The following is a 27243-nucleotide window of genomic DNA, read 5'->3' on the forward strand; positions in this document are numbered from 1 at the left end:
TCAGCTGGGCTTGACAATCTGGACCCCCTATTTCTGAAACTGTCCGCCGCCATTGTCGCACCCCCTATTACCAGCCTGTTCAACCTCTCCTTCGTATCATCTGAGATCCCCAAGGATTGGAAAGCTGCCGCGGTCATCCCCCTCTTCAAAGGGGGAGACACCCTGGACCCAAACTGTTACAGACCTATATCCATCCTGCCCTGCCTATCTAAGGTCTTCGAAAGCCAAGTCAACAAACAGATCACTGACCATCTCGAATCCCACCGTACCTTCTCTGCTGTGCAATCCGGTTTCCGAGCCGGTCACGGGTGCACCTCAGCCACGCTCAAGGTACTAAACGATATCATAACCGCCATCGATAAAAGACATTACTGTGCAGCCGTCTTCATCGACCTGGCCAAGGCTTTCGACTCTGTCAATCACCATATTCTTATCGGCAGACTCAGTAGCCTCGGTTTTTCTAATGACTGCCTTGCCTGGTTCACCAACTACTTTGCAGACAGAGTTCAGTGTGTCAAATCGGAGGGCATGTTGTCCGGTCCTCTGGCAGTCTCTATGGGGGTACCACAGGGTTCAATTCTCGGGCCGACTCTTTTCTCTGTATACATCAATGATGTTGCTCTTGCTGCGGGCGATTCCCTGATCCACCTCTACGCAGACGACACCATTCTATATACTTCCGGCCCTTCCTTGGACACTGTGCTATCTAACCTCCAAACGAGCTTCAATGCCATACAACACTCCTTCCGTGGCCTCCAACTGCTCTTAAACGCTAGTAAAACCAAATGCATGCTTTTCAACCGTTCGCTGCCTGCACCCGCACGCCCGACTAGCATCACCACCCTGGACGGTTCCGACCTAGAATATGTGGACATCTATAAGTACCTAGGTGTCTGGCTAGACTGCAAACTCTCCTTCCAGACTCATATCAAACATCTCCAATCCAAAATCAAATCAAGAATCGGCTTTCTATTCCGCAACAAAGCCTCCTTCACTCACGCCGCCAAACTTACCCTAGTAAAACTGACTATCCTACCGATCCTCGACTTCGGCGATGTCATCTACAAAATAGCTTCCAATACTCTACTCAGCAAACTGGATGCAGTTTATCACAGTGCCATTCGTTTTGTTACTAAAGCACCTTATACGACCCACCACTGCGACCTGTATGCCCTAGTCGGCTGGCCCTCGCTACATGTTCGTCGTCAGACCCACTGGCTCCAGGTCATCTACAAGGCTATGCTAGGTAAAGTGCCGCCTTATCTCAGTTCACTGGTCACGATGGCTACACCCACCCGCAGCACGCGCTCCAGCAGGTGTATCTCACTGATCATCCCTAAAGCCAAAACCTCATTTGGACGCCTTTCCTTCCAGTTCTCTGCTGCCTGCGACTGGAACGAATTGCAAAAATCTCTGAAGTTGGAGACTTTTATCTCCCTCAACAACTTTAAAAATCTGCTATCCGAGCAGCTAACCGATCGCTGCAGCTGTACATAGTCCATCTGTAACCTACCCACCCAATTTACCTACCTCACCCCCCATACTGCTTTTATTTATTTACTTTTCTGCTCTTTTGCACACCAGTATCTCTTCTTGCACATGATCATCTGATGATTTATCACTCCAGTGTTAATCTGCTAAATTGTAATTATTCGATTTATTGCCTACCTCATGCCTTTTGCACACATTGTATATAGATTCTCTTTTTTTTCTACCATGTTATTGACTTGTTTATTGTTTACTCCATGTGTAACTCTGTGTTGTCTGTTCACACTGCTATGCTTTATCTTGGCCAGGTCGCAGTTGCAAATGAGAACTTGTTCTCAACTAGCCTGCCTGGTTAAATAAAGGTGAAATAAAATAAAAAATTAAAACAAATAAAAGCATGTGCTGACCAACTGGCAAGTGTCTTCACTGACATTATCAACTTGTCCCTGATCGAGTCTGTAATACCAACGTTTCAAGCAGACCACCACAGTCCCTGTGTCCAAGAACACCAAGGTAACCTGCCTAAATGACTAAATACCCGTAGCACTCACGTTTGTAGCCATGAAGTGCTTAGAAAGGCTGGTCATGGCTAACATCAAAACCATTATCCCAGAAACCCTAGACCCACTCCAATTTGCATACCGCAATCAAGAACATAAAAATAATAAAGTATTTACAAGAGCTCTCTGCCTAGGCAGATGTAACAGTGTTGCCTCTTTCCCTTTCCTTGCCCCAACCTGGGTTTTGAACCAGGGACCCTCTGAACACAACAACTGTCACCCACAAAGCTTTATTACCTATCACTCCACTAAATCCACAGCCCTTGCAGAGCAAGGGATACAACTACTTCAAGGTCTCAGAGCAAGTGACATCACCGATTGAACACGACAACCACATAACTTGGCCCACACTATTACTGTACCTCTACCACAGAGGGAAAGGGGGAAGCCTTCAGGCAAATTCTTCTAACTGTTATTTATTCCTTTTGAGAAGATAACTGTTTGTTTTTATATGTTTGTGTGTGGGTTCATGAGCACACCACTGACTCACACAGAAAGTTGTAATTAAGGCAGCTGGGCTCTGAAAAGATGAGTGTCACAGAGATGGATAAGCAGGAGTTGTGTGGATGATGTCGAATTGCACAAGCCCTAAAGCACCCGGGTCACGTGACGTGGGTTTAGTCATACAAGGAGCAGTCTAGCAGAGGAAACTGTTAGAGACCTCGGTAATGAGTTGAACAAGTAGGACGGCACTCATTATAACTATTTGGTACATTACTGCAGTTGTCTGAGGCAAAAAGGGTTCATTAGGCAAAAAATCCCAAGCTATGGTGTTAACATGATAGGATTTCACATGCGGATTCCAAAAATCCCTTGCACTTCTCCTATTCCTCCTCCTCGTAGGAGTGTGTTTGGCTTTCATATCTAACCATGACTAGTCTAACACCCTTACAACTTCTCATTCTTCCTCTCCAATACACCTTCCCACTCCAACCGCAACAGAGCCAACACTGATTAAACCAGAGAGGAAGAGAGGCGAAACGAGAAGGTTGTTTATAGCATTAGGCAGACCAAGTGATGAGTTTTTGTATGGGGGGCAATGAGAGGGTGCCGAATTTTGTCAATATAAAAGTTAACTGCTGGGCCTCCCGAGTGGCGCAGGGGTCTAAAGCACTGCATCGCAGTGCTTGAGGCGTCACTACAGACCCGGGTTTCGATTCTGGGCTGTGTCACAACCGGCCGTGACCGGGAGTCCCATAGGGTGGTGCACAATTTACCCACCTGCGTCGTCTGGGTTAGGGGAGGGTATGGCCGGGGGGCGCTTTACTTGGCCCATTGTGATCTAGTGACTCCTCGTGGCTGGCCAGGCACCTGCAGGTCGTCAGTTGTAAGGGTTTTCCTCCGACACATTGGTGTGGCTAGCTTCCGGATTAAACGGGTGGGTGTTAAGAAGAGTGGTTTGGTGGGTTATGTTTCGGATGACGCATGACAGAGAGGCTGTTGGGGAGTTGCAGCTATGAGACAAGATCAAAATTGGATAACACAAAATTGGGGAGAAAAAGGGGGTAAAAATACAAACAAGACAAAATAGTTAACTGCTATTTCTATTGATGAGGCGTATTTGATTGAATAGAAGTTTCATAATGCTTAGGTTGTTACGAGTTTATTGATGTTGTCTAGAATGTTCCCACCTGATCTCGCCTTCTCCTGCCTACCTTTCGCCTTTGCGGAAATGTATGTCCATTGTTAGAGCGGTCAGTTGACCATCTTGTCAATATAATAGATAATCTTTGATTAAACTCTCCTCTGCGGCCAGAGGGGGTCACTGAATAGACTACAACTTCCTATAGTTTAAGGACAGTGATCTCTACGCCTCACTTCCTCCCATTGGGGAGAGCAGAGAAAAAAAAGGGGAGGTGCCTCAAGGTGCCTACTCAAACACACAACCGCAATAAGAGGTTCTGTTGTAGGCCCACTTCCATTGTGGAATGAGGAGGAGTAGTGAATAGAAACCTCATAGCCATAAAATTCTCATGTTTAGAACCAACAGTCCCTTTCTGCGCTGGGCGTTGCCCCTAATTACGATGCTATTGAGACCCCTTGCCTGTAATTACGCACCAGCCCTCGTCCACATGGAGCTCAAAGAGGGCCTCCCCATTTTGCATGAGAATCATCCCAGCCACATTGTTAAAGTCAGTCTTTGTTTGGCTACATGAGGTGCAGAAGAAGAGGATGCTATTAACACTCCAAATTCAAAATGGATGAATCATTTATGTTTTAGTAATACATGTTTTGTGAGGCACCTTTCTGAAACTCAAGGACATGGAAGATACAATTGCCTTCATATTGAATGCCTCAATTTTAAATGGACGCAATCATGTTTTTTGAAAACAATTATCCATTTTACAAATATTTCCTGGAAGATAAGGCTTTAGAATCTTTGCTTAATTGGTCAAACATTAACACAAATCTAATTACTGATTCTAGGGCTCAAACCTGGGTAGAACCTTCACAAAACAAGTGATTTTTCATTTCATGAGTCACTAATGGAAGCTAAAGTTCGAAGTCAGTGGTTCTGCAGAATGCCAAACAAACTCAAAATCGAACCCCATTAACATACTTTTGTTACATCATGCTGTTGTTTTGCATCAGTGTCCCCACTCAAATACACCCAGTCGCATTTCGGAGACAGGTGGGTAGCCTCGACCCTATAACCCCACATTTTCAGATTTCCACTGCGTCCTGTTCCCGACCACAGCTGAGATTAGCATCAGGCTAGCCGCTAGCATGAGCCTAATTGTTACCAGCATTCTGCATGATCAAAAACACAACACATGCATTGCAGAAAGTCTGACCTCCAATGACGTCATACCAAAGCAGGTGTGCCACAAAACATTTTTATTTTCTTATGCTCCGACTGCTAAACAAAGGTTGTGAATCAACCACCACAATCAATAGTTGGTACATGGACCCTCTTAAAGGGATAGTTCAGTAGTAGCTAGAAAGTGGATAGTTCGTAGTTTCACATACAGTGAGGGAAAAAAGTATTTGATCCCCTGCTGATTTTGTTCATTTGCCCACTGACAATGAAATGATCAGTCTGTAATTTTAATGGTAGGTTTATTTGAACAGTGAGAGACAGAATATCAACAAAAAAATCCAGAAAAACGCATGTCAAAAATGTTATAAATTGATTTGCATTTTAATGAGGGAAATAAGTATTTGACCCCTCTGCAAAACATGACTTAGTACTTGGTGGCAAAACCCTTGTTGGCAATCACAGAGGTCAGATGTTTCTTGTAGTTGGCCACCAGGTTTGCACACATCTCAGGAGGGATTTTGTCCCACTCCTCTTTGCAGATCTTCTTCAAGTCATTAAGGTTTCGAGGCTGACGTTTGGCAACTCGAACCTTCAGCTCCCTCCACAGATTTTCTATGGGATTAAGGTCTGGAGACTGGCTAGGCCACTCCAGGACCTTAATGTGCTTTTTCTTGAGCCACTCCTTTGTTGCCTTGGCCGTGTGTTTTGGGTCATTGTCATGCTGGAATACCCATCCACGACCCATTTTCAATACCCTGGCTGAGGGAAGGAGGTTTTCACCCAAGATTTGACGGTACATGGCCCCGTCCATCGTCCCTTTGATGCTGTGAAGTTGTCCTGTCCCCTTAGCAGAAAAACACCCCCAAAGCATAATGTTTCCACCTCCATGTTTGACGGTGGGGATGGTTTCTTGGGGTCATAGGCAGCATTCCTCCTCCTCCAAACACGGCAAGTTGAGTTGATGCCAAAGAACTCCATTTTGGTCTCATCTGACCACAACACGTTCACCCAGTTGTCCTCTGAATCATTCAGATGTTCATTGGCAAACTTCAGACGGGCATGTATATGTGCTTTCTTGAGCAGGGGGACCTTGCGGGCGCTGCAGGATTTCAGTCCTTCACGGCGTAGTGTGTTACCAATTGTTTTCTTGGTGACTATGGTCCCAGCTGCCTTGAGATCATTGACAAGATCCTCCTGTGTAGTTCTGGGCTGATTCCTCACCATTCTCATGATCATTGCAACTCCACGAGGTGAGATCTTACATGGAGCCCCAGGCCAAGGGAGTTTGACAGTTCTTTTGTGTTTCTTCCAATTGCGAATAATCGCACCAACTGTTGTCACCTACTCACCAAACTGCTTGGCAATGGTCTTGTAGCCCATTCCAGCCTTGTGTAGATCTACAATCTTGTCCCTGACATCCTTGGAGAGCTCTTTGGTCTTGGCCATGGTGGAGAGTTTGGAATCTGATTGATTGATTGCTTCTGTGGATAGGTGTCTTTTATACAGGTAAGAAACTGAGATTAGGAGCACTCCCTTTAAGAGTGTGCTCCTAATCTCAGCTCGTTACCTGTATGAAAGACACCTGGGAGCCAGAAATCTTTCTGATTGAGAGGGGGTCAAATACTTATTTCCCTCATTAAAATGCAAATCAATTTATAACATTTTTGACATGCGTTTTTCTGGATATTTTTGTTGTTATTCTGTCTCTCACTGTTCAAATAAACCTACCATTAAAATTATAGACTGATAATTTCTTTGTCAGTGGGCAAACGTACAAAATCAGCAGGGGATCAAATACTTTTTTCCCCTCACTGTATTTACATATCTGATTCCACTACAAGACCCTGTTTGCCTACGGAGCAGCAAGGGGAACTACCCCTCCCTACCTTCAGGCTATGCTCAAACTCTACATCCCAACTCGAGCACTCCATTCTGCCACCTCTGGTCTCTTCGCCATCCCACATCTACAGGAGGACATCTCCCGCTCAGCCCAGTCAAAGCTTTTCTCTGTCCTGGTACCCCAATGGTGGAGCCAGCTTCCCCCTGATGCTAGGACAGAATCTTCCATCTTCTGAAAATGTCTGAAACCCTACCTCTTCGAAGAGTGTCTTAAATAAGACATCTCAGTCTTACCCCCCCCCCCCCCCCACGCCAAAAAAACTGTGCACTTGTCTTTTCCTACTAGCACTGACTTTGCTGATAACTTCTTTATTGGGGATTTATTTACTCGCTTCGACTGTGATATGTGGTTGTCTCACCTATGAATGCACTAGCTGTAAGTCACTCTGGATAATGACTAAAATGGAAATGGAAATGTAATTCCTTATCTTACCCGTCTGGATTGAGATACCTCCTTGTCCATAGACTGTAAAATCACTTAGTTTAAATTCTAAGGTCATAGTACCTGAAAGGGTGTATTCATTGTTTAGGAGTGTCTCTTTAAAATACTGAAAAGGCTGGACAAGATGTTGTCACGCTCTGACCTTAGAGATCCTTATTTATGCTCTATGTTTGGTTAGGTCAGGATGTGACTCGTGTGAGAGAATCTGTTTTCTATTTCTTTGTTGTTTTTGCCTGGTGTGGTTCCCAATCAGAGGCAGCTGTCTATCGTTGTCTCTGATTGGGGATCATATAATAGTTGTCATTTTCCGTTTGGGTTTTGTGGGGTGTTGTTTTCCGTTTAGTATCTGTGCCTGACGGAACTGTTCGCGTTCGTTTTTGTATTCGTTATTTTTGTGATTCTTGACAAAAAAGATCATGAACACTTTCCACGCTGCACTTTGGTCTCATTCCGACGACAGCCGTTACAGAGGTAACAAATAAGATATTTGAACAAATCTTTTAAAATTTGTGAAACATTCTATTTTCATCAAGAAGGGGTACAAATTCAGGCTGCTGTATCAAAAATAGTTGTCAGACAGCTCTCTCCGAAGAATAATAATGCAAATTATCAGAGAAAATATCCTTTATAATGTGTGACTAATTCCTGCGGACCAAATGGGCCCTGTTCGGGACATCCACTGTGGAATATTGATCTCCCTCATCATTCAAACCAGGCCGTACTTCCTCCTCCCACCACCGGCCCCCACTTGCCCCTGTGGTGAAAGTGAGAGGGCCTCCTTACACCTCTTTTTGTCTCAGGCTAATTCCACTATCTCATCCGGAGAAAAGGAGCCCTGTCATAATTGGACGCTGAAGCGTGAACCCTCATTATGTCCCTTTACACCAGCAAGGGCAGCTAGCATCCCACCAGAGAAAAACAACATTTCACACATAAAGTTGTGCAATTATTTGGAGCATGTTATTCTCCCTCTCTCAATCAATAATACATTATGTTCATCCCATTACCAGCCTGAAAACTTCATCCTGGCACTTTTTTTGCAAACATTTAAAATGTCACAGAAGCTGATGTTTTCCTCAATCCATTCCAGTCAATAGGAAAATATGAGTGCCACATGGTTAAAGTTTATCGCCATACATTGCGGTCAATGGGAAAACATTTGTCACAGGGTTGACGTTTTTCTCAATGCATTGTAGTCATGGGGAGAAGATGAGTGTCACAGGGTTGATGCTAATGTCAATACATAGCAGTCAATGGGAAAAAATAAGTGTAAAACAATTGAATCTTATGTCAATATTTGCAGTCAATGGGAAAAGATGAGTGTCACAGAGTTGATGCTTATGAAATTACATAGCAGTCAACGGGAAAAGGTAAGCTTCAACCAATTGAATCTTATGTCAATATTTGCAGTCAATGGGTAAAGATGTGTTACAGTGTTGTTGCCTAAATGAATACATTGCATTCAATTGGGAAAGATAAGCATCACAATATGGACACACAGGGAAAGGCATCAGACATGACACCCTCTCTCTCTCCCCCTCGCTCCTTCTTCTTCTTCTTCGGTATTATGGTGGTCTGCAAACAAATGTTATAGATGCATGCCGCCATCTACTGTGTTGGATGTGTATCAGCCTACTATTTTGTAGTATGAATTTATTACACTTTGTGAAAAAAATGCCCTACCATCTAACCCTGCACCCATTATTTGAACATCACCACTATTCCACTATGTTGGCCCTATCTGATCGTACTCCAGGCCAGCAGCCTGGGAGGACGGGACACTATCGTTCAAAACATCTTGTAACTCTTCTGCAGTAAAATCTCATACACTCTTCTCATACACTCTCTGCAGCTGCCACCACAACATCTATCCGCTGCGATTTAGGTTCCATTCCTGCGGTACAATTGACAACCACGTACACAGACAGGATATTGACGCATACATGTGCATCAAGGCTATTGGCGCATAAATCAATACATCCCATTGAAGGCAAAAGTTGGATATAGATGCAATGGGTAAATTGGTGAAAGATTCAGGCAGACAGACAGGCAGGCAAACAGACAGACATACTAAGTGGACAAAACATTAGGAACACCTTCCTAATATTGTCTTCAGAGTTGCTTCAATTCGTCAGGGCATGGACTCTACAAGGGGTCGAAAGTGTTCCACGGGGATGCTGGCCCATGTTGACTCCAATGCTTCCCACAGTTGTGTCAAGTTGGCTGGATGTCCTTTGGGTGGTGGACCATTCTTGATACACACAGGAAAACCCAAGCAGCGTTGCAGTTCTTGACACACTCAAACCAGTGCACCTGGCACCTGCTACCATACTCTGGTCAAAGGCACTTAAATAATTTGTCTTGCCCATTCACCCTCTGAATGGCACACACACAGAATCCATGTCTCAATTGTCTCAAGGTTTAAAATTCCTTCTTTAACCTGTCTTCTCCCTTTCATCTATACTGATTGAAGTGGATATAACAGGTGACGTCAATAAGGGATCATACCTTTCACCTGGATTCACCTGTTCAGTCTGTCATGGAAAGAACAGGTGTTTTATACACTCAGTGTATAAACTCAGACAGACAGACATGGGAGGCAAGCAGGCAGGCAGGCAGGCAGGCAGGCAGGCAGGCAGACAAACTCTAAACTCAACCCTAAACCTCACCCTAGTTTCATGTCCACATTAGGGTTGTGTATTTTACAAATATTCCATCATGAGAATAAATCACGTTTCTTCCAGGTAACCGGAAATGTCATTCAAAAGTATTATAAAGCATATAAATAGGCCTATGTCAGGATTTAATCAGAGCTTTGATCGAAAATTCAAACCTGATGCTACCTGAGCCTGATGAGCCATACATTAAATACATTTTATGAGCCCTACATTGAAGATATTTAATGAGCCCAAGCCCAAAAAAGGCCAAATGATTGTGGTGTTATCCAATACTGTAAAGAACATAAGATGGCGCCGGAGCAGAAGGCAGACGTTTTACGTGCCCCCAACCGATTGTGTTTTTTTGTTTGTTTATCTGCGTTGGTTGTAACTTATTTTTTTACTAATTTTGTACATAATGTTGCCACTACCATCTCTTATGACCAAAAATAACTTCTAGACATCAGGACTGTGATTACTCACCACGGACTAGCAGAATCCTTTTTCTTCTTTCACGACTCTGACGAGCCCGAGGCGGAGGTTATACGGCTCCCTCTGGAACAGGACCCTCCCCCCCGTGATCTGCGTGAAGAGGAGGCGGAGAAAGAGAGGCCGGAGAGCGGGCTGCCTTCTGAGAATTCGAAGGCGATCGAATAAACCCCCACTTCCCTCAATTCTGCTAGCTAACATGCAATCTTTGGACAATAAAATCGACGGGTTACAGGGAAGATTAAACTTGTCGTGGCTGAACAACGACAATATCAACATACAGCTGGCTGGTTATACGATGTACCGGCAGGATAGAACAGCGGCGTCTGGTAAGACAAGGGGCGACGGACTATGTATTTTTGTAAATAACAGCTGTTGCACTATATCTAAGGAAGTCTCAATCTATTGATGGCCTGAGGTTGAGTATATATAAGCTGTAGACCACACTACCTACCAAGAGAGTTCTCATCTGTATTCTTCGTAGCTGTTTTACATACCACCTCAGTCAGAGGTTGGCACTAAGATAGCATTGAATGAGCTGTATTCCGCCCTAAGCAAAGAACAAAACGCTCACCCAGAGGCGGCGCTCCTAGTAGCCGGGGACTTTAATGCAGGGAAACAAATCAGTTTTACCAAATTTCTATCAGCATGTTAAATGTGCAACCAGAGGGAAAAGAACTCTGGACCACCTATACTCCACACACAGAGAAGCATACAAAGCTTTCCCTCGACTTCCATTTGGCAAATCTGACCATAATTCCATCCTCCTGATTCCTGCTTACAAGCACAAATTAAAGCAGGAAGCACCAGTGACTAGATCAATAAAAAAGTGGTCAGATGAAGCAGATGCTAGGCTACAGGACTGTTTTGCTAGCACAGACTGGAATATGTTCAGAGATTTCTCCAATGGCATTGAGGAGTACACCACATCTGTCATTGGCTTCATCAATAAGTGCATCGATGACATCGTCCCCACAGTAACCGCACGTACATACCCCAACCAGAAGCCATGGATTAAAAAGCAGCATTCGCACTGAGCTAAAGGATAGAGCTGCCGCTTTCAAGGAAGGGGACTCTAGCCCGGAAGCTTATAAGAAATCCCACTATGCCCTCCAATGAACCATCAAACAGGCAAAGCATCAATACAGGACTAAGATCGAGTCGTACTACACCGGCTCTGACGCTCGTCAGATGTGGCAGGGCTTGCAAACCATTACAGACTACAAAGGGAAGCATAGCCGAGAGCTGCCCAGTGACACGAGCGTACCAGACAAGCTAAACTAATTCTATGCTCGCTTCGAGGCAAATAACACTGAAACATGCATGAGAGCACCAGCTGTACCGGAAGACTGTGTGATCACGCTCTCAGCAGCCGATGTGAGTAAGACCTTTTAGACAGGTCAACATTCAAAAGGTTAATCTAGAAGAAAAAGAAACGCACACCTATTTAGGCTAGGTGCTGGCTAGTGGAGTAGAAAGCTTGAAAATAAAGGAGAGCCGCACACTCTAGGAGCTCAGATGCAAAAATTTTATGACCAACGTTTCGACAGCGAAGCTGTCTTCATCAGGGTATAATCACAAACACTGCGGGATGACTCGTTTATATAGTGTCAAAAGACACACAGGTGTCTGTAATCATGGCCAAGAGTGGCCTAATACCATTGGTTAATTCTCAAATATTAAAATGACATACAAAGAACAGCATACAAAAACCAAATGGATAGGATACGATCATAGATTCATTTTAGACTACACAAGCTTACAAACAATTACAATGGCAATGTCACAATAACCACAATAATGGCTTCAGATCAAAGTCTACGTTGAGACCGAAGGGAGCAAGGGTCAAGATTCAAAAGGCGGCAGGGCTAGACGGATTACCAGGACGTGCACTGCGAGCATGCGCTGACCAACTAGCAAGTGTCTTCACTGACATTTTCAACCTCTCCCTGTCCGAGTCTGTAATAGCAACATGTTTTAAGCATACCACCATAGTGCCTGTGCCCAAGAACACTAAAGTAACCTGCCTAAATGACTACCGACCCGTAGCACTCACGTCTGTAGCCATGAAGTGCTTTGAAAGGCTGGTCATGGCTCACATCAATACCATCATCCCAGAAACCCTAGGCCCACTCCAATTTGCATACCGCCCCAACAGATCCACAGATGATGCAATCTCTATTGCACTCCACACTGCCCTTTCCCACCTGGACAAAAGGAACACCTATGTGAGAATGCTATTCATTGACTACAGCTCAGCATTCAACACCATAGTGCCCTCAAAGCTCGTCAGTAAACTAAGGATCCTGGGACTAAACACCTCCCTCTGCAACTGTATCCTGGACTTCCTGACGGGCCGCCCCCAGGTGGAAAGGGTAGCTAACAACACATCCGCCACACTGATCCTCAACACGGGCCCCTCAGGGGTGCATGCTCAGCCCCCTCCTGTACTCCCTGTTCACTCATGACTGCACGGCCAGGCACGACTCGAAAACAATCATTAAATTTGCCGATGACACAACAGTCGTAGGCCTGATCACCGACAACAACCTCTCCCTCAATGTGATCAAGACAAAGGAGATGATTGTGGACTACAGGAAAAAGAGCATCAACGGGGCTGCAGTGAAGCAGGTTGAGAGCTTCAAGTTCCTTGGCGTCCACATCCCCAACAAACTAACATGGTCCAAACATACCAAGACAGTCGTGAATCAGGCATGACAAAACCTAAACCTATGGGTTCTACAGCTGCACCATCAAGAGCATCCTGACTGGTTGCATCACTGCCTGGTATGGCAACTGCTCGGCTTCCGACCGCAAGAGGGTAGTGCGTACGGCCCAGTACATCACCAGGGACAAGCTTCCTGCCATCCAGGACCTCTATACCAGGAGGTGTCAGAGGAAGGCCCTACAAATTGTCAAAGACTCCAGCCACCCTAGTCATAGACTGTTCTCTCTGCTACCGCACAGCAAGTGATACTGGAGTGCCAAGTCTAGGTCCAAGAGGCTTCTAAACAGCTTCTACACCCGAGCCATAAGACTCCTGAACATCTAGTCAAATGGCTACCCAGACTATTTGCATTGCCCCCCCCCCCCCCCTTTTTTGTGTAAACTGTAGTGTATTGTATAATATGGACTGGAATTACACACATCGTTCAAACCATGGTAAAGCAGGGACAGAACATGAGATTCCGGTGTATGACATGCGGCCTAACAAAGTGTAGGCTAGCGAATTTGATTTTAATTTTGAAATATAATAGGGCCTATTTGTATAATTAGTATGCTGACGCATACTGTATATACCTTTCATAGTATTTCCCCTAATGTCATTAGCCTACCTCCTCTTTCTCTCTCTATTGTTGCTTCATTCCTTCCTCGCTTCAAACAGTTAAATTAAATACGTTTTGTTGTCCTAATCTTCATCATTTGAATGACAACCTTGAAGTAATATAGGACTAGAATTAGATGCAGAAGGCTTTCACTTGTCTTCACAAAGATTGAATGGTTATGGGTCTGAATAAATAACTGCTATAGCCTACCGCCATCGCGCGTTCACTCTTCTTTCAAACTACTGGTTGCTGTATCTATTGGCTGCTGTATTTAACATTCAGCAAACAATTGCTTGCCTCCCTCTTAATCTATTGGTATAAGAAATGATAAACAAATGATGTCCAGCTATTCTATTATATCTTTTCCTGCATGGGACTCCAAGAGCTAAGGAGCGTTTCTTAAGTAGAGAGGCCAGTGGAGCACAGGTATTGCGCAAGAAACAGAAGTTAGAAGCTTATTATGCATAAACCATCATTAATTAGCTAAATATAAGGCTAATACTGCATTGAATGTATTACCTGAAAGAGGTACAGGTCTTTGCAAATGTATTCATCGGTGAAGTGAAATTTAAAAAATTGCTTGTTTCAAAAAATTCTGAAAAAATAAATCAATTGAAAAGTGGTGCGTGCATATGTATTCACCCCCTTTGCTATGAAGCCCCTAAATAAGATCTGGTGCAACCAATTACCTTCAGAAGTCACATGATTAGTTAAATAAAGTCCACCTGTGTGCAAGCCAGGTCACAGTTGTAAATGAGAACTTGTTCTCAACTGGTCTACCTGGTTAAATAAAGGTGAAATAAAAAATACATCAAAAAATCTAAGTGTCACATGATCTGTCACATGATCTTAGTACACATTTGAAGTCAGACGTTTTCATACACCTTAGCCAAATACATTTAAACTCAGTTATTCACAATTCCTGACATTTAATCAGAGTAGAAATTCCCTGTCTTAGGTCAGTTAGGATCACTACTTTATTTTAAGAATGTGAAATGTCAGAATAATAGCAGAGAGAACTATTTATTTCAGCTTTTATTTCTTTCATCACATTCCCAGTGGGTCAGAAGTTTACATACACTCAATTAGTACTTGGTAGCGTTGCCATTAAATTGTTTAACTTTTGTCAAACGCTTCAGGCAGCCTTCCACAAGCTTCCCACAATAAGTTGGGTGAATTTTGGCCCATTCCTCCTGACAGAGCTGGTGTAACTGAGTCAGGTTTGTAGGCCTCCTTGCTCACACACGTTTTTTCAGGTCTGCCCACAAATGTTCTATAGGATTGAGGTCAGGGCTTTGTGATGGCCACTCCAATACTTTGACTTTGTTGTCCTTAAGCCATGTTGCCACAACTTTGGAAGTATGCTTGGGGTCATTGTCCATTTGGAAGACCCATTTGTGACCAAGCTTTAACTTCCTGACTGATGTCTTGAGATGTTGCTTCAATATATCCACATCATTGTCCTACCTCATGATGCCATCTATTTTGTGAAGTGCACCAGTCCCTCCTGCAGCAAAGCACCACCACAACATGATGCTGCCACCCCCGTGCTTCACGGTTGGGATGGTGTTCTTCAGCTTGCAAGCCTCCCCCTTTTTCCTCTAAATATAACGATGGTCATTATGGCCAAACAGTTCTATTTTTGTTTCATCAGACCAGAGGACATTTTTCCTAAAAGTACGATCTTTGTCCCCATGTGCAGTTGCAAACCATAGCCTGGCTTTTTTATGGCAGTTTTGGAGCAGTGGCTTCTTGCCTTCTGAGCGGCTTTTCAGGTTATGTCGATATAGGACTTGTTTTACTGTGGATATAGATACTTTAGTACCTGTTTCCTCCAGCATTTTCACAGGGTCCGTTGCTGTTGTTCTGGGATTGATTTGCACTTTTCGCACCAAAGTACGTTCATCTCTAGGAGACAGAACGACTCTCCTTCTTGAGCGGAACGACGGTTGCGTGGTCCCATGGTGTTTATACTTGCGTACAATTGTTTGTACAGATGAACGTGGTACCTCCAGGCGTTTGGAAATTGCTCCCAAGGATGAACCAGACTTGTGGAGGTCTACAATGTTTTTTCTGAGGTCTTGGCTGATTTCATTTGATTTTCCCATGATGTCAAGCAAAGAGGCACTGAGTTTGAAGGTAGGCCTTGAAATACATCCACAGGTACACCTCAAATTGACTCAAATAATGTGAATTAGCCTATCAGAAGCTTCTAAACCCATGACATCATTTTCTGGAATTTTCCAAGCTGTTTAAAGGCACAGTCAACTTCGTGATGTAAACTTCTGACCCACTGGAATTGTGATACAGTGAATTATAAGTGAAATAGTTTGTCTGTAAACAATTGTTGAAAAAAATGACTTGTGTCATGCACAAAATAATGATAATGATAATGATAACAAACTATAGTTTTGGCAAGGGCTGGAGGCCGTCTCTGGAGGCTTCGTGCCATGTCTCACCCCTGGAGGCTTCATGCCATGTCTCACCCCTGGAGGCTTCTTGCCATGGATCATCACTGGAGGCTTCGTGCCATGGATCATCACTGGAGGCTTCGTGCCATGGATCATCACTGGAGGCTTCTTGCCATGGATCATCCCTGGAGGCTTCGTGCCATGGATCCCCACTGGAGGCTTCGTGCCATGGATCACCACTGGAGGCTTCGTGCCATGGATCACCACTGGAGGCTTCCTGCCATGGATCACCACTGGAGGCTTCCTGCCATGGATCATCACTGGAGTGGAGAGACACACAGGAGGCCTGGCTCTGGGAGCAGGCACAAGACTCACCAGGCTGGGCAGACATGCAGGAGGGTTAGGGCTTAGTACAGGCACAGGACTCACCAGGCTGGGGAGACATGCAGGAGGCCTCTTCCTTGGCCAAGGCACCGGATAAACTGGGCCATGGAGGCGCACTGGCAGTCTCGAGCAAGGAGCTAGCACAACTCGTCCTGGCTGGATACCCCCTGTAGCCCGGGAAGTGCGGGGAGCTGGATCAGGCCGCACTGAGCTGGGGACACTGAACCGGGGACACCGTGTGTAGGGCTGGCGCAGGATAACCCGAGCCGAGGAGACGTCCTGGAGGTCTGGAGAGCAGGGCTGGCACACTCTGTCCTGGCTCGATGCCCACTCTAGCCCGGCCGATGCGAGGAGCTGCGATGTAGCACACCGGGCTATGAGTGCACACTGGGGACACTGTACGCCTCACCGCATAACACGGTGCCTGCCCGGTCACTCTCTCCCCACGGCGACCACGAGGAGTTGGCTCAGGTCTATGACCTGACTCCGCCAATCTCCCCGTGTCCCCCCCCCCCCCCCCCCCCATAACATTTCTGGGGCTGCCTCTCGTGCACGCCTCCTCGAGCCAACTCCTCGTAGCGTCGCCGCTCTGCCTTAGCTGCCTCCAGCTCCTCTTTAGAACGGCGATACTCTCCCGTCTGTGCCCAGGGTCCCTTGCCGTCCAGGATTTCCTCCCATGTCCAACTCTCCAACAAATGCTGCTCCCTCCTACCACGCTGCTTGGTCCTTTGGTGGTGGGTAGTTCTGTAACTTTCGTCGTCTGAAGATGAGGAATCATCGGACCAAAGCGCAGCATGGTAAGTTGTCATGTTAATTTATTAAAACAGAACACTAAACAAAATAACAACGAGAATGAACTAAACGAAACAGTCCTGTCAGGTGCAGCAACACAAAACAGAAAACAACTACCCACAAAACACAGGTGGAAAAAGGCTACCTAAGTATGGTTCTCAATCAGAGACAACGATAGACAACTGCCTCTGATTGAGAACCACACCCGACCAAACACACAAAAATAGAAAACATAGAATGCCCACCCCAACTCACGCCCTGACCAAACCAAAATAGAGACATAAAAAGGATCTCTAAGGTCAGGGCGTGACACAAGCCTGTGACACTCGTCTTTCCCATGGATTGCAATGTATTGAGAAAAACATCAGCTACCTTTTACCAAAAACGTGCCGGTGTGGCTTTTCGGGGATCTCTGGGACACTGCAAACATATGTGGCTCATTTGGTATGGCTCTTGCAACATCAGTGTTGTGGGTTCAATTCCCATGGGGGACCTGTAAGAAAATGTATTGTAACTTGCTCAATAAAAGCTTCTGCTAAATGACAAAAATGAAATGTATGTTGCACTGTAAAGCCTAAAGGCTATGTGTACTGTTAGATATTTGGGCTTATATTAATTTCTATTAGGCATGGACAATGTTATTTTACATGCATGTAATTTCGCTTTTGTCATGTAGCATTTGAACATTGTCAGGTAAACGCATAATGAATGTAAAGAATCCTGAAACAACGCAAAATCCATCTCAACATGGAGTGTACATTTAAACATCCCTAAAACACAATGCTTCCCAATATGATAATACATGGAAAATCATCTTCATGCATACTTCAGGATGCTTCATGTTTACCAGATATTCAGAGGATAGGATATGATGGGATAGGATGGAGGAGGACCCTGCCTGGCCGCAGCTGGTGTGCTCGCATTGTATATTTTCTGATCAGAAATATAAATGCAACATTGCAACAATTTCAAAGATTTTACAGAGTTACAGTTCATATGAGGAAATCAGTCAATGGAAATAAATTAATTAGGCCCTAATCTATGGATTTTAGATGACTGGGAAGACAGATATGTATCTGTTGGGTCACAGATACCTTAAAAAAAGGTAGGAGCATGGATCAGAAAACCAGTACGTTTCTTGTGTGACCCCCATTTGCCTCATGCAGCGCGACACATCTCCTTTGCAGAGTTGATCAGGCTGTTGATTGTTGCCTGTTGAATGTTGTCCCACTCCTCTTCAAAGCAAAGGAACTGGAACACGCTGTCATACACATCGATCCAGAGCATCCCAAACATGCTCAAATGGGTGACATGTCTGGTAAGTATGCAGGGCATGGAAGAACTGGGACATTTTCAGCTTCCAGGAAATGTGTACAGATTCTTGCGACATGGGGCCGTGCATTATCATTCTGAAACATGAGGTGATGGCGGCGGATGAATGTCACGACAATGGGTCTCAGGATCTCATTAAGGTTTCTTAGTGCTTTCAAATTGCCATCGTTAACATACAATTGCTGATACCATAACCCCACAGCCACCATGGGGAACACTGTTCACAACATTGACATCAGCAAACCACTCGCACACACAACGCCATACACACTGTCTGCCATCTGCCCGGTACAGTTGAAACCAGGATTCATCCGTGAAGAGCACACTTCTCCAGCATGCCAGTGGCCATCGAAGGTAAGCATTTGCCCACTGAAGTCAGATCAAGACCCTGGTGAGGACGAGCATGCAGATGATCTTCCCTGAGATGGTTTCTGAGTCCAAAAATGATTTGGTTGTGTAAACACACAGTTTCATCAGCTGTCTGGGTCTCAGACGATCCCGCAGGTGAAAGAGCCTGATGTGGAGGTCCTGTGCTGGTGTGATTACACATGGTCTGCGGTTGTGAGGCTGGTTTGGATCTACTGCCAAATTCTCTAAAATGCCAATTGCCAATTGCATGCTCCCTCAAGACTTGAATCATCTGTGGCATTGTGTTGTGTGACAAAACTGCACTGAGTGTCCTTTTATTGTTGTCACGATCGTCGTATGGTGGAAGAGAGGAGGACCAAAGCGCAACGTGGTTAGAATACATTCTTCTCGTTTAATGACACGAAACGAAGAACACTTTACAAACTAACAAAACAACAAACCGACGAACGTGAAGCTATATAAACAATGTGCTAACATAGACATAGACAATCACCCACGAACTACCTAATGAATATGGCTGCCTAAATATGGTTCCCAATCAGAGACAACGATAGACAGCTGTCTCTAATTTAGAACCAATCCAGGCAACCATAGACATACATACACCTAGACTAGACACTGCCCCATAAACATACAAAATCCCTAGACAATACAAAACACATACATCCCCCATGTCACACCCTGACCTAACTAAAATAATAAAGAAAACAAAGATAACTAAGGCCAGGGCGTGACAATTGTCCCCAGCACAAGGTGCACTTGTGTAATGATCATGTTGTTTTATCAGCTTCTTGATATGCCACACCTACCAGGTGGATAGACTATCTTGGTAAAGGAGAAATGCTCACAAACAGGGATGTAAACAAATGTGTGCATGAAATTTGAGAGAAATAAGCTTTTTGTGCGCATGGAACATTTCTGGGATCTTTTATTTCACATGAGGCCAACACTTTACATGTTGCGTTTATATTTTTGTTCAGTATAAATATAACCATGTTGTGCCTTTAAAGCAAATGCGATCTGAAAGGCAGGCAAAGGCGAGGGGACACAGCTGTCGGCATAGCATGTCTCTTTTAAAGGCTGCCCCTAATGATTGGAGACAGTTGGCAATTACATAAGGATCACTCCGAGGCCAGCGGGCCATGTGTGGAGGAGGAAGAAGAGGAGGAGGACGAAGCTGGCCCCAGACCAATAGGGGAGCAGCCAGCAGCACACATGCAGGCTCAGAGACACATGCCAAAAGAGAGAATGGATGGGGGGAGGGGGGAGTGGCAAGGGAAAGAGAGGAGGTAAGATGGGGAAACTAGAGAGGGAGGAAGGAGGAAATAGATAAATATGGGGTGAGAAAGAGAAGGGACAAGTAAGAAGTACTGCAAGTAAACAAAAGCAACCAGAGTGTGGAGTGAGCTGGAGGAGGAAGAGAGGGGGAGAGAGGGAGAGAAATGTAGAGAGAAATACAGGGAGATGGAGAGGCAAGGTTACAGAGGGGTGTGATAGAGGGAAATTAGACAGACAGCAAGAGGAAAAGACATGAACGGGGAACTGAAAGTAGAGAAATAATGGAGGGAGGGATGGAGGAGAGAGACATTGAAGAGAGAGGGGGAAGGCATATTGCCATACTGTATGTGCAAACTAATGTCAAATTCTGAGGCTTGCTTACCTTTGCCCAGGCAACAACACATACAGTAAGAGGCCTGGCAATCTCTAAGTGACACAATCATAATGTATAGCCACTCTCATCATGAAGATGGCGTTCGAAATAAGTAATTCTCGTATCAAAAATATTCTTCACTCTTCTTCCAAACTATTTTAATGTTAAATTTTTTTTGCATAGAAGATCTCAAAGGCAAAACACTTTAAAAAGAGGATGTAGATGATATATGAGATGTTGAGAAACAGATTTATACGACTGATATCTCTGGTCAGGGCATCTGTTTCTCTCTCAAAGCCGAGAGGTAAACAGCTGTCTAGGATAGAGAGACACATACTCTTACAAACATAAATCATACTCACTCACACACGCACGCACGCACTCACACACACACACAGAGTATAACATAACATGTATACACAACTTGCCTATTATCACTTTCTTTATGTGATCACTGATAAAATCTCCACAGCAATAATGTTAATTAGTTGGACGATTTAAGTCCTTTGTAATAAAAACATTATTTGATGTAAGATAATAGAACTGGATTTTGCACATACAGTGCCTAACGTAAGTATTCACCCCCCTTGGATTTCTTTACATTGTATTGTGTTACAAAGTGGGATTAATTACGATAAACCCGTTTTTTTCCATTTTCGCCTAAAATGACATACCCAAATCTAACTGCCTGTAGCTCAGGCCCTGAAGCAAGGATGTGCATATTCTTGGTACCATTTGAAAGGAAACACTTTGAAGTTTATGGAAATATGAAAGCAATGTAGTAGAATATAACTCAATAGATCTGCTAAAAGATAATACAAAGAAAAAAACAACCGTTCTTTTGTATTTTTTTGTGCCATCCTCTTTGAAATGCAACAGAAAGGCCATAATATTATTATTCCAGCCTAGGTGCAATTTAGATTTTGACCTCTAGATGGCAGCAGTGTATGTGCAAAGTTTTAGACTGATCCAAGGAAAATTGTGCACTCTCCTCAAACAATAGCATGGTATTCTTTCACTGTAATAGCTATTGTAAATTGGACAGTGCAGTTAAATTAACAAGAATTTAAGCTTTCTGCCAATATCAGATATGTCTATGTCCTACGTTAGCTCAACCGTCCCGTGGAAGGGACACCGATCCCGAAGAAGAACCGCTTAAGGATCCGTCCCTTTTTTTCAATTTCCGCCTAAAATTACATACCCAAATCTAACCGCCTGTAACTCAGGACCTGAAGCAAGGATATGCATATTCTTGATACCATTTGAAAGGAAACACTTTGAAGTTTGTGGAAAAGTGAAATTAATGTAGGAGAATCGAACACATTAGATCTGGTAAAAGATAATACAAAGAAAAAAGTATGCTATTTTTTTTTTTTTTTTGTACCATCTTTGAAATGCAAGAGAAAGGCCATAATGAATTCCAGCCCAGGTGCAATTTAGATGTTGGCCACTAGATGGCAGCAGTGTATGTGCAAAGTTTTAGACTGATCCAATGAGCCATTGCATTTCTATTAAAAAATGTATCCAGTCTGCCCTAATGTACCTAATTGGTTTATTAACAACTTTTCAAGTTCATAACTGCACTCTCTTCAAATAATAGCATGGTATTATTTCACTGTAATAGCTACTATAAATTGGACAGTGCAGTTAGACTAACAAGAATTTAAGCTTTCTGACAAAATCAGATATGTCCTGGGAAATGTTCTTGTTATTAACAACCTCATGCTAATCGCATTAGCCTACGTTAGCTCAAACGTCCCGTGGGCGACCCACCGATCCTGTAGAGGTTTTAACTCCAGGACCACCGACAGTTTTACTGTTGTTACCTGTTGCAGGACTCTAGTGCCAGCGGAGAGACTCTCAGACTGAAAACGCCTCCATTAATTGACACAGTTTAGACTACCGATAGATCAGCGTTCTAACTCCCCCTTGTGATAGTGTGGTGCAATGACAGAATGCCACCATCTATGACTAACGGTCGTGGCATGAGCTCATAACTTTTAAAGAAGGAACCATTGTACTGCCACCTGCAGTTTGCTCATGAGTTGAATTCATTGGCTGATGGAATTATGTGATCCTTCCTTAACCGATAGGAAGTCCCTCCCACTTGTGGAAATGGCCCGGCTAAAACTGGCTTTTGGGCACGAGTCATCTTTTCAATTTTATTTGACTATTTTTAACTAGGCATGTCAGTTAAGAACAAATTCTTATTTACAATGACGTCCTACCCCGGCTAAACCCTCCCCTAACCAGGACGATACTGGGCCAATTGTGCGCCGCCCTCTGGGCCTCCCGATTGCGGCTGGTTGTGATACAGCTCTGGATCGAACCAGGGACTGTAGTGACGCATCTAGCACTAGCGATGCAGTGCCTCAGACCGCTGTGCCACTCGGGAGCCCTATCATTTTCTATGGTTACACCTTATCTCAATAACATGTCAACTTTGTCCACACAGTGTCAGGAGGATATTCAAAATAAAATTGTATTTTTCACGTGCCGAATACAACGGGTGTAGACCTAACCGTGAAACGCTTGTTTACAAACCCTTCCCAACGATGCAGAGTAAAAAAAAGTATGATTTTTTTTGGTAACACAAGGAATAAAATACACAGAATGGAGCTATATACAGGGAATAGCAATACCAGATCAATGTGCTTGGATATGAGGTATTTGAGGTAGATATATACAGTACATGAAAGCTACCACATCATTCTTGATAGCCGCAAGCCACTGGCAGAATCTGGTGAAATCTAGGTATAACGATGAAAGGTAACACATTTTTGCTTTTGTATGTAATTAGCACAGCCCGGCACTGAACACCACACGGGCATGCTGACAAACATTAGTGAAAAACAAACGTTTTGAAAATAATCTTGCCTATAGAAGTTCTGAGATTACTGTGAGGTGGTCGTTCGAAGTTAACAGCACCATTATTCAAGGTTTTGGGATGTCCCCTCTACCTAGCGGGCAGCATCAGCATTTGCTATGAATGCTGGACTTTGTGGTTCACTATGAGCAGACGAATCCACAGGGAGTCGAAACTTCACGATTCTACCAGTGAAATGAAAATGTGCAAGTTCTAGCTTGTGGTTTGGATAATTGTGATGTTTATGATAAAAACGTAATGTTGTTAATATAGTAATGACTATATGCCGTGGCAGAGCCAGGGTGAAATTCCCCTTTAATTTCTTGTGAGAGAAATTAGATGTTGTTTTATTAGAACAATTAAACCAAGATGTTGTTATAATAGTTTTATTGCATCAAATTGTTGTTATATGCAACAGAATAGAGGGTTCTTATAACTCTATTGTGTCTGTGTGAACTGAAAGTGGGCCTCTGGGAGATTTAACACTGACAGGAGATTTACGATGTCTTTTGTGTAATTAAACCTAAAGAGACCGGATTCCTGAGCATGAGTTAATGTTTCTATTCTATAAGGTACCCTGGTATCTACACAATGAGAACTGTTTTTACAGCAGATACTGTCTGCTGTGAATTATAAGTATCTTTCATATAAATCTTAACCTTGTGACCCATTTCATACATCTGTTGTTTGTCTTGTAGACTGAAGGGAGTGTATCTTGGCTATAAAATAACTCTCAATGAATCATCTGAGGGTGATTCCTCAACCAGCCATCATTATTGTAGACCACTCAATCGATTCATGTGTGTGTTGTATTGACCTGCTCCCTTATTAATAAGTGAATAAAGATTTAGTTTAAGTATAACTCTGACTTGTGTGATGAGTTTGTCTCTCCTCATTTGATAGTAAAGAAATTAACCACCACACGATTCTGTTGACAAAAGTTTCTTAAAAGGAAGCAAACAGAACGAAATGGGGATAAATGAACCTGAATTTGTCCAATAGAAACTCTTGTTTGCAGCTGTTGGATTAATGATTACACCCTAGATCAGGTAGATGCAGGCAAGAGTGTGGAAGGCGGTATTGAATGTGTCGATGTCTGTCACCTTGATTACTCAAATTTCTCTTGACCTGTGCACCTACGTTGTAAATGTCCATTTATAGGCTAGGTTGTAGCAACCTTAGGTTTAGGCTACTACATTATACTATTTTTCCCTATACCCATCATATCAATGTTACATTGAGCCGGGTGAATGGAATATGAATGACAGTCAGCCAATACACTGTAATAAAAATGAGACCATGCTTGACATTTTATTTTGTCCTGCCTCATCTTAAACGACACTGACCGCCACCGTTGTACATGTAGCCTATACAGTACATACAGTGCATTCGGAAAGTATTCAGACCCCTTTACTTTTTCCACATTTTGTTACGTTATAACCTTATTATAAAATTGATTAAATCGGTTTTTTTCGTCATTGATCCACACGAAATACCCCATAATGACGAAGGAAAAACATATATATTTTTTGCAAATACAATCAAAATAAAAAACTGAAATACAACATTTACGTAAGTATTGAGACATTTCACTCAGTACTTTGTTGAACCACATTTGGCAGCGATCACAGCTTTGAGTCTTCTTTGGTATGACGCTACAAACTTGGCACAAGTTGTATTTGGGGAGTTGATTCCATTCTTCTCTGCAGATCCTCTGTCAGGTTGGATGGGGAGCGTCGCTGCACAGCTGTTTTCAGGTCCCTCCAGAGATGTTTGATCGGGTTCAAGTCCAGGCTCTGGCTGGGACACTCAAGGACATTCAGAGACTTGTCCCAAAGCCACTACTGCATTGTCTTGGCTGTGTGCTTAGGGTCATTGTCCAGTTGGAAGATGAACTTTGCCCCAGTCTGAGGTCCTGAGCAGTCTGGAGCAGGTTTTCATCAAGGATCTCTCTGTACTTTGCTCATTTCAACTTTCCCTCGATCCTCACTAGTCTCCAAGTCCCTGCCGCTGAAAACATCCCCACAGCATGACGCTGCCTCCACCATGTTTCACAGTAGGGATGGTGCCATGTTTCCTCCAGACGTGACGTGGCATTCCGGCCAAAGAGTTCTATCTTGGTTTCATCAGACCAGAGCATCTTGTTTATCATGGTCTGAGAGTCCTTTTGCCTTTAGGCAAACTCTATGCGGGCTGTCATGTGCCTTTTACTGAGGAGTGGCTTCTGTCTGGCCACTCTACCATAAATGCCTGATTGGAGGAGTGCTGCAGAGATGGTTGTCCTTCTGGAAGGTTCTCCCATCTCCACAGAGGAACTCTGGAGCTCTGTCAGAATTACCATCGGGTTCTTGGTCACTTCCGGGGGTATCGTCGGACAGGGCCACAGTGTCTCCCGACCCCTCCTTTCTCAGCTTCCAGGATTTATTCTGCAGTAGTTTGTGTTGGGGGGCTAGGGTCACTCTGTTATTTCTGGAGTATTTCTCCTGTCTTATCTGGTATCCTCGACAACCACTGTGGCCATGTTCTGTTATAATCTCCACCTGGCACAGCCCTCATAGCCTGGTTCCTCTCTAGGTTTCTTCCTAGGTTTTGGCCTTTCTAGGGAGTTTTTCCTAGCCACCGTGCTTCTACACCTGCATTGCTTGTTGTTTGGGGTTTTAGGCTGGGTTTCTGTACAGCACTTTGAGATATCAGCTGACGTAAGAAGGGCTTTATAAATACATTTGATTGATTGATTAACCTCCCTTACCAAGGCCCTTCTTCCCCGATTGCTCAGTTTGACCAGGCAACCAGCTCTAGGTGGTTCCAAACTTCTTCCATTTAAGAATGATGGAGGCCACTGTGTCCTTGGGGATCTTCAATGCTGCAGACATTTTTTGGTACCCTTCCCCAAATCTGTGCCTCGACACAATCCTGTCTCGAAGCTCTACGGACAATTCCTTCGACCTCATGGCTTGGTTTTTTCTCTGACATGCACTGTTAACTAAGGGACATAATATAGACAGGCGTGTGCCTTTCAAAATCATGTCCAATCATTTGCATTTACCACAGGTGGACTCCAATCAAGTTGTAGAAATATCTCAAGGATGATCAATGGAAACAGGATGTGTAACGGCTGTCGCTCTCCTCATCCTCGGATGAGGTGAGGAGAGAAGGATCCTCAGACCAAAACGCAGGCTTTGGGAAATAAGCCATCTTTATTTAACAACGATGATGGCAACACGAAACGAAACAAAACACTTTCAAACTACAAAACAAGAAAACGACGTTGAACGAAACCTGAACATAAACTTACATAACTAAACATAAACTTACGTACAGGAAACGGACGACATCGAAACGAAACGAAACAAACAAACGCTACAGTCCCATGTGGTACGAACATACATACAGACATAGGAGACAATCACCCACAACGAACACTGTGACAACGCCTACCTAAATATGACTCTTAATTAGAGGAACGCCAAACACCTGCCTCTAATTAAGAGCCATACCAGGTAACCCAAAACCAACACAGAAACAGAAAACATAGAATGCCCACCCAATCTCACGTCCTGACCAACTAACACACAAAAACTAACAGAAATAGGTCAGGAACGTGACAGTACCCCCCCCACAAGGTGCGAACTCCGGACGCACCAGCACAAAGTCTAGGGGAGGGTCTGGGTGGGCATCTAACCACGGTGGTGGCTCAGGCTCCGGGCGCGGTTCCCACCCCACCATAATCCATCCTAGCCCCCTCCCTTCAAGAATGTCCACCCTCTTACTTCCCCCACAAAATCCTCCTAATAACAAATCTAATAATGACAATAC

The sequence above is a fragment of the Salvelinus alpinus genome, chromosome 16 (assembly GCF_045679555.1).
Source record: "Salvelinus alpinus chromosome 16, SLU_Salpinus.1, whole genome shotgun sequence".
NCBI lineage: Eukaryota > Metazoa > Chordata > Actinopteri > Salmoniformes > Salmonidae > Salvelinus > Salvelinus alpinus.